This window comes from Gavia stellata, chromosome 1 (genome assembly GCF_030936135.1).
Source record: "Gavia stellata isolate bGavSte3 chromosome 1, bGavSte3.hap2, whole genome shotgun sequence".
NCBI lineage: Eukaryota > Metazoa > Chordata > Aves > Gaviiformes > Gaviidae > Gavia > Gavia stellata.
This window is the reverse complement of record NC_082594.1, coordinates 61,472,640-61,488,108: the sequence shown is the minus strand read 5'-3', so window position 1 is coordinate 61,488,108 and position 15,469 is coordinate 61,472,640.

Sequence of the window (15,469 nt, the reverse complement as noted above, 5' to 3'; positions counted from 1 at the left end):
TAAGTGTGCCGTTGGCTTCTGTCACAACCAGGTGACTCCAGTGTACTACGGAGATACCAGATCAGGTCACTAAACCAGCTAGTATGAAAAAAAAAAAAAAATAAAAAAAATCATCAACTGTAATGTCTCTGATAACAGATTTCTTTCTTATTATTTTTATTATAAGGATTCTTTTAAAGCAACCCATTACATTTAACAGTCCTTTACAATAAAGTGTGAAAACATTCATGAAAATTAAAAACTTTTCAGTAATTTTTACAATAATTTTATTCTAACCAGGAATTACTACACCAGTATCAAGCTTCTCTCATTTCAAGAAGGCACATTAAAGTCTGCTGTGTGCAAGACTTCTTTCTTATAAACACTTCAGCATACAAGTTGCTTTTTATGTATACTTTCATCAGATAACATGTACAGGATCATATTTCATTTTTATAGAACCCTGCAATTTAGCTCTTACTAAATTCTACACGCTCTTTCCATTCAGGGAAGAAAAATACCAGGTCTTGAGACCTCCAGTCCGTTAGCAGCCCAATTAAGACCATCCAAGGTCAGTCCTGACCCCCTAAGCTTCTAGATCAGGGAATTTGGTGGAGCCCATCAGGATGTCCTCTGTGGCAGTGAGTCTGGGCTTTCTCCTACTGGCAGACCTGGTGGGAGAGGGTAAGTACCCAGATGGGATGGGTCTCACAGTTTGGACAGTCCACTACGTGCTTCACTCCATGGTCAGGCAACTGTGGTGAGGGGGAGGGAGATGCCATGGCCACATTGCCTCCTCCATAGCACATGCAGAGCCACTTACCTTGAATAGCAGGGACAAGCCCACAAACTGAAGAAAGCAGAGTTACTGCAGTTAGGATTACCTTCAGTCATGACCCACAAAGGCAGTCCAATGTTTTTTGGACTCTCCCACCCTTGAAAAGCCATGAAAACGATAAATATATTCTGGCTTAAGAACTCTCTTAATGTGCCTTCCCTAGAAACAGGTAGGTAGAATTTCCCTGGTTTTCTAAATCTTGCTTAAAATAACAGGCTCCTTGTTACCCAACAGCCTGCAAGGACCCACCCAGGGATAAGGAACGGCATAACAATTATATTCACATGTGAAAAGCTTCCTGAATGATTAGCAAAAGCACAAAATGAGGCCATGCTCAAAAAAAGAGGGACATAATCTGCCAGAAAAGCTGGATAGACTTCTGTGGGTTTCCCCAGTCATGTGTGTTACCCTGCAGAGCATTTATTGGCTTGTTACAGCACAGCTCCAGGACATCCATGAGCATCCCTCCTTCCCTACAAGATCCTCTGATGAAATCTCATCTCTGCTCCCTTGCTCTCTTTCTGCCTCTCTGCTTAATCAAGGAAAGTGTCTTTCCCCTTATTTCTAGGGAAGAAGCTCACATTCCTGCTCTGAACATGAGTCATTATTTTCACTACTGCTGTTTCATAAAGGTTGCCACTGGCACAGTGACAAAGCTGCCAGGATGAGACAATGCCCTATTCAGCAAACCTGGGATCTAGCCTCTTAAGAAACATGGCAAACATTTTGCATATCTCTCAGAAACTTAGACCTCCGAACTATGTCATCAGATTTCATTCCCGAAAACACCAAAATATACTCTGTGAGCTAAAATGACTTTCCAGTTTGAACAGACCACACAAGGATTACACTTTTTAAACTATTTCTGGAAATAAATAAATATAAAGATGATAAAATAAATAAGATGTCAAACAACATGACAGATTCAGAAGCAGCCAAGACCAGACGCGGATCATCACGGCATTGATAATGAACATGCTCGCCCAACCAACAGGTCTGCCTTGCAGGTGTTGTGTACCTTTTCCGACAGTGTTGACACACATTATCTCAAAACTGACATGAAATCATAATGCAGCTGAGCTCTAAAAGAAATGGGGACAAAAATCTGTAATAATAGTATTTTGCTTTTATTGCCTAGCAGTTAAAATAACCACCTTCTCTGTTTGGTACCCCACGACCAACAGAGCAGTAAAGCTTCAGTGTAACTACATGCTGTAAAATCTAATTGACTGCTGTCCAAGCACTGGATGTAAAGTGACGTGTCACAAACTTGTCTCTTGTCCATTTACTGCAGTGCTTGGGAAGTGCTGTAGTGATTTACTGAACAAGCTGCTCTGCTTACTGTCTATGATTTACTCTGCAACCATGCAGAAAATGGCAGGACTGACAGATTTCAGGAAAAGTTTGTCAGCCATTACCCCCATGGGTTAGTCAGCAAAATCTTCCGGTTGGTGATAAGCAATTCTCAGTGGAACACTATTTTGTTTTTATTCCGGATTTTATTGTCTTATCCCCTAGTGCTTTTAAAAATGCTTTTTTTAAGGTTTTGAATGAAATCTTTATTGGCTCACACAGTGTGTAATTCACATTCTCCATAAAAGTACTGAATGCTAACCAGAAGTATTAGATGAGGATTTTAAAAAGCTATATTTAAAATAACCTACCGAGGCATTCAGGAACACAGCAAAGAATAAATACTGAGAAAAGCAAAAAAGAGGACAGCAAATATATAGTGTGCTATAAAGTGTCAGCTTTCAGTGGAGCTGCTCAAAGACTTGATTGCCATTTGCATAGAATTACAGAATTAGCTACTACAGGGGAACAAAGTAAAATACTATTATTTGGATTTGAGCTAAGCTGCTTTCTCAGACGGGGGCAAGGTTGGTATGACATTACTTTATCACTCAGGTACAAGGATTAACTGGGGTCTTTACATGAGCTTTTCTGGAGACTGCAGCCAGTAGCACCCATCTTCAGGAAAGGGGTGAGAAGAGCATTTAAAGGTTGCCAATGCTTCAAGCTCAATGGCCTAAAGGGCCAACATACTATGTCAGATCCAAGGTCTGTCTACAGAGCAGTATCATGAATCAGACAAGGTGATGCACACAGTAGGACAATACATGGTCATTACCCTGATACAGACTTCCAGCTTCTCATAAGCAGTATTTTAAGAAGACAGCATTGTCCAGGTTTCTCACAGACATGCATGTACTGTACTTCCATAAGAAACAGACTCCTGAAGCCCCAACCTGGTCCTTTGTTAGTAATAGTAATTTGCCTTTCTAGAGTTCTTAGAAATGCCAGACCCCTTAGGCTATGCACTGCTCAGGAGAGACAACCCTTGCCCAAAAGAGGTTCCAAACTCTGCAGTAAGGTTAGGCCCATATGGGAGAACACAACATAGTAGCAGTCCTCTCCAAAAGCCATGCAGATACCACGATTTTTAAAAAACATTGTTCAGAAGATATTAGAATATTCAGCTTTATCCTATCTCGATTTTGACTTTCTGTGTTACATTACATGTGTCCCAGGGCAAATTAAAAGTAAATATAAGCCTGGGGAAAATGTATTAGGGAAAACCTATCATAAGGAAAGAAAAGAAAGGCACAGAAGCTAAAGCTTGAGCAAAGCTGTAGGAAGACACCTAAGAATAGGATAAACTATCTTAGTGTGAGAGGAAAAAAAAAAAAGTTTTGAAAATATAATATGATGCTAGTGGTAGTGGCACTGCATTTGTGATAGTCTAAGAAAAAAGTTTAGACTAACTAATAATATTTTTGGAAGAGAGGAACAAGCTTTCAAGTCACACATGCCCCTGCTCAGTGTCAAACAATGCCTGAGGCAGGAGCCTGTTCAGCTGCCAGCTGAAGTCTTTCCCCAGAGCAGTTTTCCCTTGGGATTCTTCTCCTGTCCAAGCCAATGACAGGGCAGCCTTAGCAGGATTTTGCAGGTGCTCTGCATGGTGTAGCCGCAGCCTTCTGGAGACACAGGATTCACTGAATGGCACATGCACAGGAGGTCCTAGACTTCCCAGAAACATCAAACATTTTATATATGAGTGGCAGAGTTCAGCTGATGTGTCTGACATTTCCAGATATCCAGCAGCTTAGCCAGAGCGGAGGCAGCTGGATTTCCAGGTGTGAGGTGCTCAGAAAAATTGCTTCATCCTCAGATTCCCACCAGATAAACTTCCAAGCAGAGACAATTTTAATGTCTGGGGAAATCCAGATGCAAAGTTAGGAGAACAGATTGCAGAAAAGCCTCTCACTGGTTTAGAGGTTCCTGCTCAGACACCATTCTCATTACGAAGTATTAGAAACCCATGAAGTCTTAAATCTGAAAATGAATTAAAATGATCTTAAATGAGAATAGTTTCAAGTGCATTCCAACAGTTCACAAAATGTTAGCTTAGGACAATATATCCAGGGAGAGAAGAAGAGCTGGAGTGCTTCTGGGATTTATTAGAAACCAGTATAGCTGTGGAAATTTGAAATACGAATCCTCAGAGATATTAACATTACAACTGAGGCAGCAGTATTGCTGAAAGGAGCCCACAAGCACTAGATGACAAGAAAAGAGAAATGAGTCCGCTCTGTGATATAGCCGGCAGTAAATCTATGGAGAACGTGAAGATACTCTGCTGGTTTTAGGTTAATTGTTAATAACCTTATTCCTCTGCCTTGCTTTGTGCTCTTTATGAAGAAATAATGAATTCAGGTCACGTCTAGGGCTGATGGATGTGGCGACTGAAGAGCTCTGCAACTCTTTGCCTTGTGTGGCCATTCAGAATAAAGGAGGCAATCCACACAAGTGGGGCATGACAGCTAGGGGAAGGGAAAGATATATCCTCCAGCTGTGAATTTCTAACAATGAACCTCTCCCAAATGTGCGTCAAAGGCATCACGCCACCCAAACTTCATTATGAAACACAAAGAGATGAAACAAGAAAGGAAGAGAGAGGGGAAAGGGGATGAATCTCAGCTAATGTTAGTCACGTAAAGGCTGAGATCCCTCAACAGCCAGAGGGAAGTTTATTCAGGGATGGGCACCTGAAGTAGGTGGAATAACTTAAAGTCAGTAAAATAAATCTCACATAAACTGACAAAATTCTGGAGGAGGACAAGTCTGGGCAAGACACAAACACTTTAATAATTTTTTTTTATTAATTTTATTCCTAATTGCTACCATTACTTTCTAAAAGGAAGGCAGACATGAACAGGAAAAAAAAAAAATCACTTAAAAATTATCTGAGCAAAAGATTTCAGGACTGTATTTCAACATTTTCTAATAAGAAACAATAATTTTGGAACTGATTCTATGAGGGTGGCATTTTCAGGGGAAAAAAAAAGAAAAAAGAAAAAACAATTCCAGGAACAATTTTGATGAAAACTAAAGTACAGGTGAATCCAAGTATGAAAAGTTTAGGTTAATCAGGAATTATTATTTTAATTTCTATTCACTCTGTTTCCAGAATGCCCTTCCAGAAATAATGCTCTGTTGAAGGACTGAAGGTAAAGGAAGCCAAAAAGGCCATGTCCTTTACTGGAATTATTTCTTTAGACATTATTTAAGTCATGTTTACAGAAGAAACATAGAAGAGGGCTGAATATGAAAAGTAGGAAAAATATTAATTTTTAAATGTGAGACTAGCAACAATGGACTAAGGAATGTTGGAGTTACTGGAAGTATTTTTGGCAGAACTGAACCCATCAGGTGTAGAGAGATGCATTTGTAAGCGCTCTCTACAACTACCTGAAAGGAGGTTTCAGAGAGGTGGGTGTTGGTCTCTTCTCCCAAGTGACAAGTGACAGGACAAGAGGAAATGGCCTCAAGTTGCACCAGGGGAGGTTCAGGCTGGATATTAGGAAAAAGTTCTTTACTGAGAGAGTAGTGAAACATTGGAATAGGCTGCCCAGGGAGGTGGTAGAGTCACCCTCCCTGGAGATATTCAAGGAGCGTGTGGATGTGGCATTGTGGGATGTAGCTTGATGGGCATGGTGCTGTGTGGTGTTGGGTGGGTTGGTTTTTGGTGTGTTGTGGGTGTGGGGTTTTTTTGTTTGTTTTTTTGGTTGTTTTTTTTTTTAGGTTGGACTTGATGATCTTACAGGTCTTTTCCAACCTTAGTGATTCTGTGATTCTGTGATTCTGTGCCTGACACTGAGAAACACAAACTGAACAAACCCTACAAGAAATATAATAAAGATGATTTTAAAAAATAATAGAAGAAGCTTTCTTTTATTAAGCAACACAAGAAATTGAGGAAATTACAAACTATCCCTGACATAATACCTAAGCAGTAAAAAGGGTTGTGGTTTATCAGATAAATCATCTGTTTAAGGCTGCTCTCTCAATTGAAATTGTAGATGACTTGCAGCTAGCTCTGCCTGCAGCTGCTGCCACCTTACTTTTCTCATTGGTAGCTGGAAAAAATCACAGAATCACAGAATCACTACGGTTGGAAAAGACCTGTAAGATCATCAAGTCCAACCTGGGGAAAAAAAAAAAAAAAAAAAAAAAAAAACACCACCACACAACAACAACAAGCCACAACACACCAAAAACCAACCCACCCAACACCACACAGCACCATGTCCATCAAGCTACATCCCACAATGCCACATCCACACGCTCCTTGAATATCTCCAGGGAGGGTGACTCTACCACTTCCCTGGGCAGCCTATTCCAATGTTTCACTACTCTCTCAGTAAAGAACTTTTTCCTAATATCTAGCCTGAACCTCCCCTGGCGCAACTTGAGGCCATTTCCTCTAGTCCTGTCACTTGTCACTTGGGAGAAGAGACCAACACCCACCTCTCTGCAACCCCCTTTCAGGTAGTTGTAGAGAGCGATAAGGTCTCCCCTCAGCCTCCTCTTCTCCAGGCTAAACAACCCCAGCTCCCTCAGCCGCTCCTCATAAGACTTGTGTTCCAGACCCCTCACCAGCTTCGTCGCCCTTCTCTGGACGCGCTCCAGCACCTCAATGTCCTTCTTGTAGTGAGGGGCCCAAAACTGAACACAGTATTCGAGGTGCGGCCTCACCAGAGCCGAGTACAGAGGCACGATCACCTCCCTGCTCCTGCTGGCCACACTGTTTCTGATACAGGCCAGGATGCCGTTGGCCTTCTTGGCCACCTGGGCACACTGCTGGCTCATATTCAGCCGGCTGTCGATCAACACCCCCAAGTCCTTTTCTGCAGGGCAGCTTTCCAGCCACTCGTCCCCAAGCCTGTAGCGTTGCCTGGAGTTGTTGTGGCCGAAGTGTAGAACGGGGCACTTGGCCTTATTGAACTTCATCCGGTTGGCCTCAGCCCATCGAGTTACAGCCACATGTGAAGTGTCTGTTAAAATTAGGTCATGACTGCTCATATCACATTATGTGACAACTAAGGATGAACAGAATGGATTCCAAGTACCAACAAGTTGAGATTCCTCCAGACCTTCTTCCTCTGCACATTTTACTTCTGCACCGTTCTTACTAACGGATCAGGTTGTTTAAACTGCTTTCTGTTTTAGTACCTCTCCCAACAGTTTCATCCCAGGTAAGCACGCCTCATTACCCTTTATTGTGCCATTTAAGGGTCACTTCTTAACTTTTTCCTTCTTGTGCTCTTTATAGATATAAGTACTCATTTACAAAAGGTAATAGTCTCAAATGACCAGAGACTCATGAATAAAAAGTTGTTCATAAATAACTTCTGGGAAATCAAGAACCAACTTAAAAAAATATCTAGCTGCAGTAACTAGAAATCATATGACAGGGAACCTGGAATTTTACTTTCAAAACTTCCTACCCATGATGTATCCACCATACCCATTTATGAATCCTACATGCGCAAAATCTTCCCATGCATGAGGAAAGTAAGTCAGCAGTCACCCAAGGAGCAAATTTAAGTGTGCATCTTGTCTGTGCAGATGTGTGGAGAGGAACTGAAGGGCTGGAGGAACCATTAACCTTCTGGGCCAGTCCTACTGTTGTGCAACAAGGTCCCTATCCTGTACCAAAATTCATATATATTTATTTTTGTAGTAATTAAATAAACCAGGAAATTTGAAAATGCATGGCCAGGAAAATCCATCTTTACATATTTTGATTCCTAGATTTAATATTAACACTTTATTTTATTTTGCTTAAATTATAATAAACTCACACAGCCAAAATGTCTTCAGATAATTCAGTTCAATTATATTTTTATTTGTGTGGTTTTGTAGGAAAATGATTCCCTACTTGGTTATGAAAAGTCCTTTTAAAAAGGAGTCCTGTAATTCAGAAGCAGAACAAGAGGTAGATTCACAGGTTCTTGAAGTCAATGTAAAATATCCTGTTAACTTTGCAGGAGATGGGACTTCTGGTAAAAATGTTTAACTGAAGGACTAATTTTTTATATCTCCACTTGCAGTTTCAACTACTTTGCAGCACAGTATCAATCAAACTCCATTGAGTGTCACTGTGTTTGCTGGAGCTTGTCCCTGGACCTGCGGTTCTCTGTATCGGAAGAGTATGCTATCACCCCTCCTCAGTCTGCATGCCTGAGTGCCACAGGCGATGGAGGAGAGAGAATTACATGTTCATAGCTAAACTGTTCCTCAGAATAGCATTGGGGTGTTGCCAGGATGGTCACCAGGACATTGGCCAGTTCTCCAGCACTTGTCAACGTATACATGTCCACTAAGACTACTTTTGGTAAAACACCAGTCTGTAAGAGCAAGGGCAACTGACCTGACAAGACACTGACCTTGCCCAAATTTATGCCTGCCAGAATACTGTATTTTATTAATGCAGGCCAGGCAGGCAATTTTTTCAGTGCTTCTTTACCTCCTATTTGAAAAATCCTTTTTCAGCGAATCAATCAAAAGGAGCTTAAGAAGGAGAATGACCTCCAACAAATCAATTAAATTTTAAATGAAAGCTCTTTTGTAGTCTTCTTTTTTAAAAAAAAGTAAGTAAAATACAGTTTACCTTTAATAAAACTATGACAAAGTAATTGTATTGTATAACAAAGGATATATCAATGCCCATAGTTATAGATTTTCTATAATAGCTAAAGTCACAATGATCCATGCGCTTTCACCCAGGTTAGTTATTTCCTATTTTAGAAGAATAAAAATAATAATTTAAATTCAATTGTCCTTCTAAACTGCCATAAAATAGGGATTTAGCCTTCCAAGAAATCGTCTTCTTTAAACTCACCCCTGAATGAGGTGATAATGCTGATACAAGAAGGCAAATTATTTCAGAACATGGTATCTATTATGGATTAGTGTGTTCAGTAATCAGCCTGTCAATGTGTGGAGCTTTTGGAGTCTGACCCATTCAAGGGACATACATCCTGACCTCCGGTACTGCCACTGCCATAGCTGCTGGTTCACTCTGTGCCTAGTTCCAGAATTTCAATTCCCAGACTCTAATTACAAAACAACCCTCAGGATGACCCACCAATAACTAATGTGAATAAATAAGTTAAAATAAAATAAGATCCACTAAGAGTATTTGCTCCAAATCCAAACTAAACTTATACTACATCCCTAAGGTTCAAAGCCTTTAGCTAACTTTGCTTTGAATTATTTTGGTATGTTTCAGCTCCTCTAGCTCTGGAGATGAAAGTGTCAAAATATCACGAGTCAGCTTCATATGAGATTTTCCATGAAATTTTGCAGACACAAGAGGTTCAGGAAGTTTAGGAAAGTTCCAATTAAGAGTCCGTAGCTTGTCTGTGCTCACCCTACAGCACTTGTTAGATGTGAACAACACATACGCATGCATGCATGAGCACGTGCACATGCACAGACACACACCCCTTTCTTAGTTATTTAGTGACATCAAAAATGTTCTTTGTCTCAGGTCAATGTTTTTTAAATTTCTTTAAGCTCCGGTTTGAGAATGTAAACTGTCTTGTACTAAAGATTTTGTCTAAAGACAATGAAAATGCAATGTAGTATGAGTTTCAAGAAGCCTTTTCCAAGGCAAAACACACACAAAATATGCAGAATCGTTGCTCAAGTGATAAGACAAAGAAATATTTGAATAAACAATAAATACCTCAACCGACTCCCATTAAAAATAGCTTACATTGAAACACCTTTTATAATGGCCAAGAGTTCACTTGGCCAAGATTTCACTTGAAGCAATGAATAATATCTTGACTTCAGCACAGTCAATGACAAAATCTGTATCTATTTCAGTAGAGTCAGAATCTAAATTTACATATAGTGAGTATAATTAGGGCCTGCCTTACCTACCTCAAAATTGGCTTATTCATTTGTAGCTCATTGGTACCCTGTTGCCTTCAGTTGTCCTCTCCTCAAAGCAAAAACAAGTTTCTGGTTTTTAACCCCACTATTGCCAATAATTTTCACATACTGGACCAGCACTGAACCGATGATGAAAGGGACGATATGAAGTGCCTGCCTGAAATACAGGGGGGCTGCATTTGATGACTACAGAGCTCCCTATCAATTGCTAGTAGTCAATGAAACAGGGATTTGTCACGCAAAGACAACAAGGCACATTTTCTAGATTTCTGTATTTTTCCATATTTCCAGCACAATAGGTAGAATTTGACTGCTGAAATTATTTCTTTCCCATGCTTCCAAACAGAAGGTTTGAGCTTTCATATTATGTGGATGCATGTAGACACATTTGTGTTGATGGGCATAATTTCTGGTTTGCTGTTGCAGGTTAGTCCCAACCTTTCTGTGTAATGTCCTTGAACATTGGTTCTCCGCCTGTAAAATGGAAATAACATTTCCTTACCTAATAAAGCTACTGCAAATATAAATTAGTGTTTCTGAGATGCATGATGCTATGGTGATTACAGTTGTATAGGAAAGTAGAGAGGAAATGTTGGTTTTATAGTTCTTTCAATTTAAATTGCAGGCAGAAAGACTAATGGAGAACAAAGACAGTAAAGTTTAGATCTAAATCCTCTGGTTTGTTTATCGCCTTTGGCTATGATCTTAGGGTCCACAAATGTAGGGAGCAAAGCAGGAGATATAAACCCTCCTCCTGGCTATCACTCAGAACAGTCCTCATGTCTGAAGTGCTGTCTTCAGTGTCAACACAGGAAAAGATTTATGGGATTATGTATTTCTTTTCAGAGGTATTTCTTCCTCTGAAAATGACTTAGAAAACTCCAAGTATTATGCAAGAGAATTTTCTCCACATTAGCTTACTAATACACTCCTAAGTACTTCACAGTCTTGAGAGACTAAGCAAGAGAAAAATAGCATAACAGGGCTTTAGAGAAGGTGTAGTTCAGGGCCTTTGCTTCAGATATTCCAAATCTTTTTATAACCAGAGATTCTTAACCTACTTGATACTGGAGTATGGAGCTTTTTTGCAGACATTTTTAGTTCTTCTAAGCATAAAATGTGACTTCCCTATAAGGATACCTTAGAATGGTTCTAGCAAATGATAAAACTTTATTTTAGGACTTCTGCCACTGATAGAGGCCACAAAACATTCATAAAAGCATAATTTGAAAAAATAAATTTGCTTTTAGCATAAACTAAAAGCAACAGCTAAAAGAAAACCACATTATGGAATATTTTCAGCCAGTTCCCCCAAACACCTGTTTACAGATCTGGGTTATACATCTGCATGTTCTGGCAAAATGAAATGGACTGCAGATCAGAGTACTTTCATTTCCAGTTACCTAATTGGGAAATAAAATCCCATACACATATCTACTTTCAGGGGGAGTATATCTTATATACAATACTATTACATGCCTAAAAGGAATAAGTAGTGGATTAATCACCTTCAAATCCACTGTCACTCCAGAGGACTTCCGTGGCATCGTGTCTGGTCTCAATCAAAAGCTGGTAATAAGCTGTATACAGTTAAGACTGTTGGCTTTTCATGTATATTTTTAATGTAACAGTTGATAATAAAGTCTAAGAACAATGCATTCCTTATTGAAGAATTAGAAGTGATCACCAAAGGGAAGGAGACAGTTGTGCACCTCATTGAAGCAAATTGCTGTTTGTTAATCAATTAAGAGCAGAGGATGAGTCCCAATAGACAAAAACATATTTACATAACTATGGAAAGGAAATAATCTCTCTCTCTTTTTTCCCCCTAACTTTGGTGGGAAGCCAGACTGTGTCTCCTAGAAGGATAAAACAGAAGTCACTGTGGAGAGGAAAAATGCATGGTCTAGACCTCTGGAAGTTTCAATTGAAGAAGATGAATGAAAAAGCTAGAATACTCCACCACAGGAGAGAGATGGCAAGCATAAAGCCTGAAACTCAAATATGATCTTGACAAGAGAAGAAACAATCCCATTTAGAGAAGGAAAGGGAGACCTTTCTGATCTAATCCTAGTGAAGTAAGTTAAATACACCTTTTCTTTTATTTCTTCACCTATTTCTTCTATGAACCTCTGTGACTGTGCTGTCTGTTTCTGATGTCATAAATATATAATTGCCTATTTGTTTAACCTTTTTTGAATTAAGGATGATTGTTATAAAATAAAAGCTGAATAAAACCAAAGCAATTCTCACCTTAACAATTTTCACAGGTCCATAGCAAATTTTATCCAAAAGAAAGTTGCCATTTGAGCTTCAAAAGCAAAGTAGAGACCAGGCGACAGAGGTGTCAGGAGGGTCCCAGCTGTCTTCAGGTGATGGCTGGTAAGACACTGGATGCTCTCTGGCAATCAGTAAGATACTGAGATACATGCTTGAATGTTAAAGCTCAAAGGGAAAATGTAACAAAACATCAGTCCTAAATATCCTAACATCAAGACAACTGAGGTTTTAGATGCAGGGTAGGCAACAGACACTAGACAATGCCTGATGGTGAGGCAGGAATAAAGACAAATATATTTTTCAAGCATATAGTGGCACTGGTAGTATGTTGTATTTTTTGTTTGTGTTAGTTACAGACAGCAATTAGTTTCTAGCAAAAGAAGGCACTGAATTTTCCATTGTAACACATGGCTCTTAAACTGAAGAATTTTAAGAACAGAAAAAAAATTAAGATATTGTAGTCAGGAGATTTCAGTGAAGGAGATTTCAGGGAGAAAGATTTCATGGAGAAACTGAGGTTGCTACAGTTCTATTACATGTTTCTTAGCTCACTCACATTCCCTTCAGATGATAGAGAACTGCAGAAAACTTTTTAGAGTACTGACAACTCCAAAGATTCAAGAATCATAAATTAAGCACAGAAGTTATGAGATTGACTTAAAAACCTGAGATTTTAAAAAACATTTAGATATCTTTATTTGCCTTTTCAGTATGGAGGCGTTAGGCTTCACTTGGGCCATAAAACTCTGGCATGACCAGGATAGAACTGTTGTTTCGTGAGAGGAAATCTGAGCATTTCAAATAAACATAGGAGCTGGCTCAATAGAGAATCCACCAAGCATCACAAGACACATTGTAAAAATTACAAGCATCAGCAAACATGATTTTTAAAGCAGTCTTTTTTTCATGGAGACTCCAAGCAACCATGAATTCCCTCCTTCCCTTTTTAGTCTGTTCCAGTAGCTAATTACTCTTGTAAAAGTTGTGTTTTCTTTTCACTTTTCATCTTGATTGTTTTCCTAACTTAGCTGCCAGCCAAGGGGGAGCCTTGTTATGGCTTCATCACATTAAGGCCCTAAAATATTGAGATCCACTTCTATTTTGAAGGAAAAAAACAAACTTTACAAATATCCTTTGTGGTTTTGTGAGCTTTTCACTTATGTTTGCCAGACTAGCTGTTTCTTGTAATGGACTGCGAGATGGGAGATGCTGCGTGCAGACCCTGAGGCAGCCTTGCCAGTTCTTTTCTCCTGGTGAATCACACAGGTACAGAGCACAAGTCTGACCACAGAGCACCCAGGTCATCAAAATGGGTTGCCTGCATGATGCATAAGCAACATCTGCACCTCTGAACCGCAAGTGCTCTGAGTAGTGAATACAGAAGGATGTTATTCAGTATAATTTCCAATATATTCCAAATATTTAATCCTCTCTTTTTTTTTTTTCTTCCATGGATCACAACCCTGTAAAATAAAAGCAGCTGCAATATGTTCAGTTTCATATGAGTATTTAGCCTAACCCTTCTAGAAAGGAAGCCACACAACCCTCAGAAAAGCAAAATATTGCTATCCCAGTTTAAATGGCATTCAGATATTACCATAAAATATAAGCTAACCAACCATAAAGCAAGTTGATAACATGCAAATTTGATTTTTTGAAATAACTTACTAGCATAAACTCTTCCATATGTCCAGAGGAGATGGAGGAAGACAGTGAGAAGAGAACAACCAAAAAATCTTCTGTGACTCACCCAAATGATTGTATAAAATAGTAATTTGCATTTTTCACTCTGTTCCAACACATAGGAACAGGTTCAGAAGACTGTTTTGCCTGAAAGCGTTTGGGAAGGAGGGGTGTGTTAGTAGTAGTAGTAGTAGTCCAGACATCTGTTTAAGGATTTAGAAGATATCATGGTGTATTTTGTGTTCAATTTTTTTCTGTGGTTATTCATTTATCAGGACTTCAGATATGTCAATGAAAGACCAAGTTACTTGTCAAGAAGACTAAAGGAAGAGCATGAAAAAGAACCCAATAAAAGTGTCTTACTAACACATTTTGTTTCATCCATGAATAAAGTTTGAACAGAATATATTACAGTTTGTTTATTAGAAGGATAACAGTTTTGCAGCTATGGACCCTCAAAAGGTGCATGCAGTTCCTGAAAGGTTTGCAGCACACAAAGTAAGAAGATTGATTAATTCAGAAGACAGTGTTCATCTGAGTTTTAGTTTTGTTTTTTGAGGGCTTTTTTTGCTAATGATTTCTTCATATAATGAGATCTTAAAAGCTCAAAGAACTTTTGATGCTTACATGTCGGGAATACAATGTATGACGTACAAGAGCAAAAAAAAATCTTTCAGTGCTTATGATGCATTTTAGGACGAAGGAAAAACCATGCATCTGAGAAAAAACTAGATGTGTTTACAATATCTTTGCCTTTGCTTTTCAGAGGGAGAAATACGGTGTAAACCTGAAGCAAACATCTTCCAGGGGATTAAACAGTAACCAGTAAAAAAGCAAGCCAATCATACTAAAATAATACGAAGAATCCTGAAAGTATAATTCAGCAAATAATTCAGCTAAGTAGAAATATTTTCTAGGATACATAAATGTAACTATTGCTTTGGTGTCTTTCATCTGGCACATTTGTTATTTGGAACATTGAGGATTAAAGGACAAAATTTCTAATCCAATTTGTAGAGAGTAATTTCATTGCTTCTGGTTCTATTTTAATTAGGTGATAGATGTATAGAGGTTATGACCATGATACATTTTTCCTGAAAGCCACACAAACCAAAGCCATAAAAAGTAACAGAGTTGAATCTTTTGATCCATTAAAATCTAACACATTGACATTTGTCATCTTCTATAGTTATGTACAAGTGCTTATGTCTTATGAAACCGGCTAATTTTTATCTCAGCTACTATATTCAGATTTGTCAGGTTCATCAGTCTATTAATCTGTCTGCTTGAGAGATATTTAATATGGAAGTTCAGCTCCTGAGCAGGAGTTATGCGCTCATCAGTGGGCCCCAATGGCACCAGGTGTAAGTATAGCTAAATGAACAAATCATCAAGTAGCAGATAAAGAGAAAAGAAAGAAAAGAAAAACCTGAGTGGTAA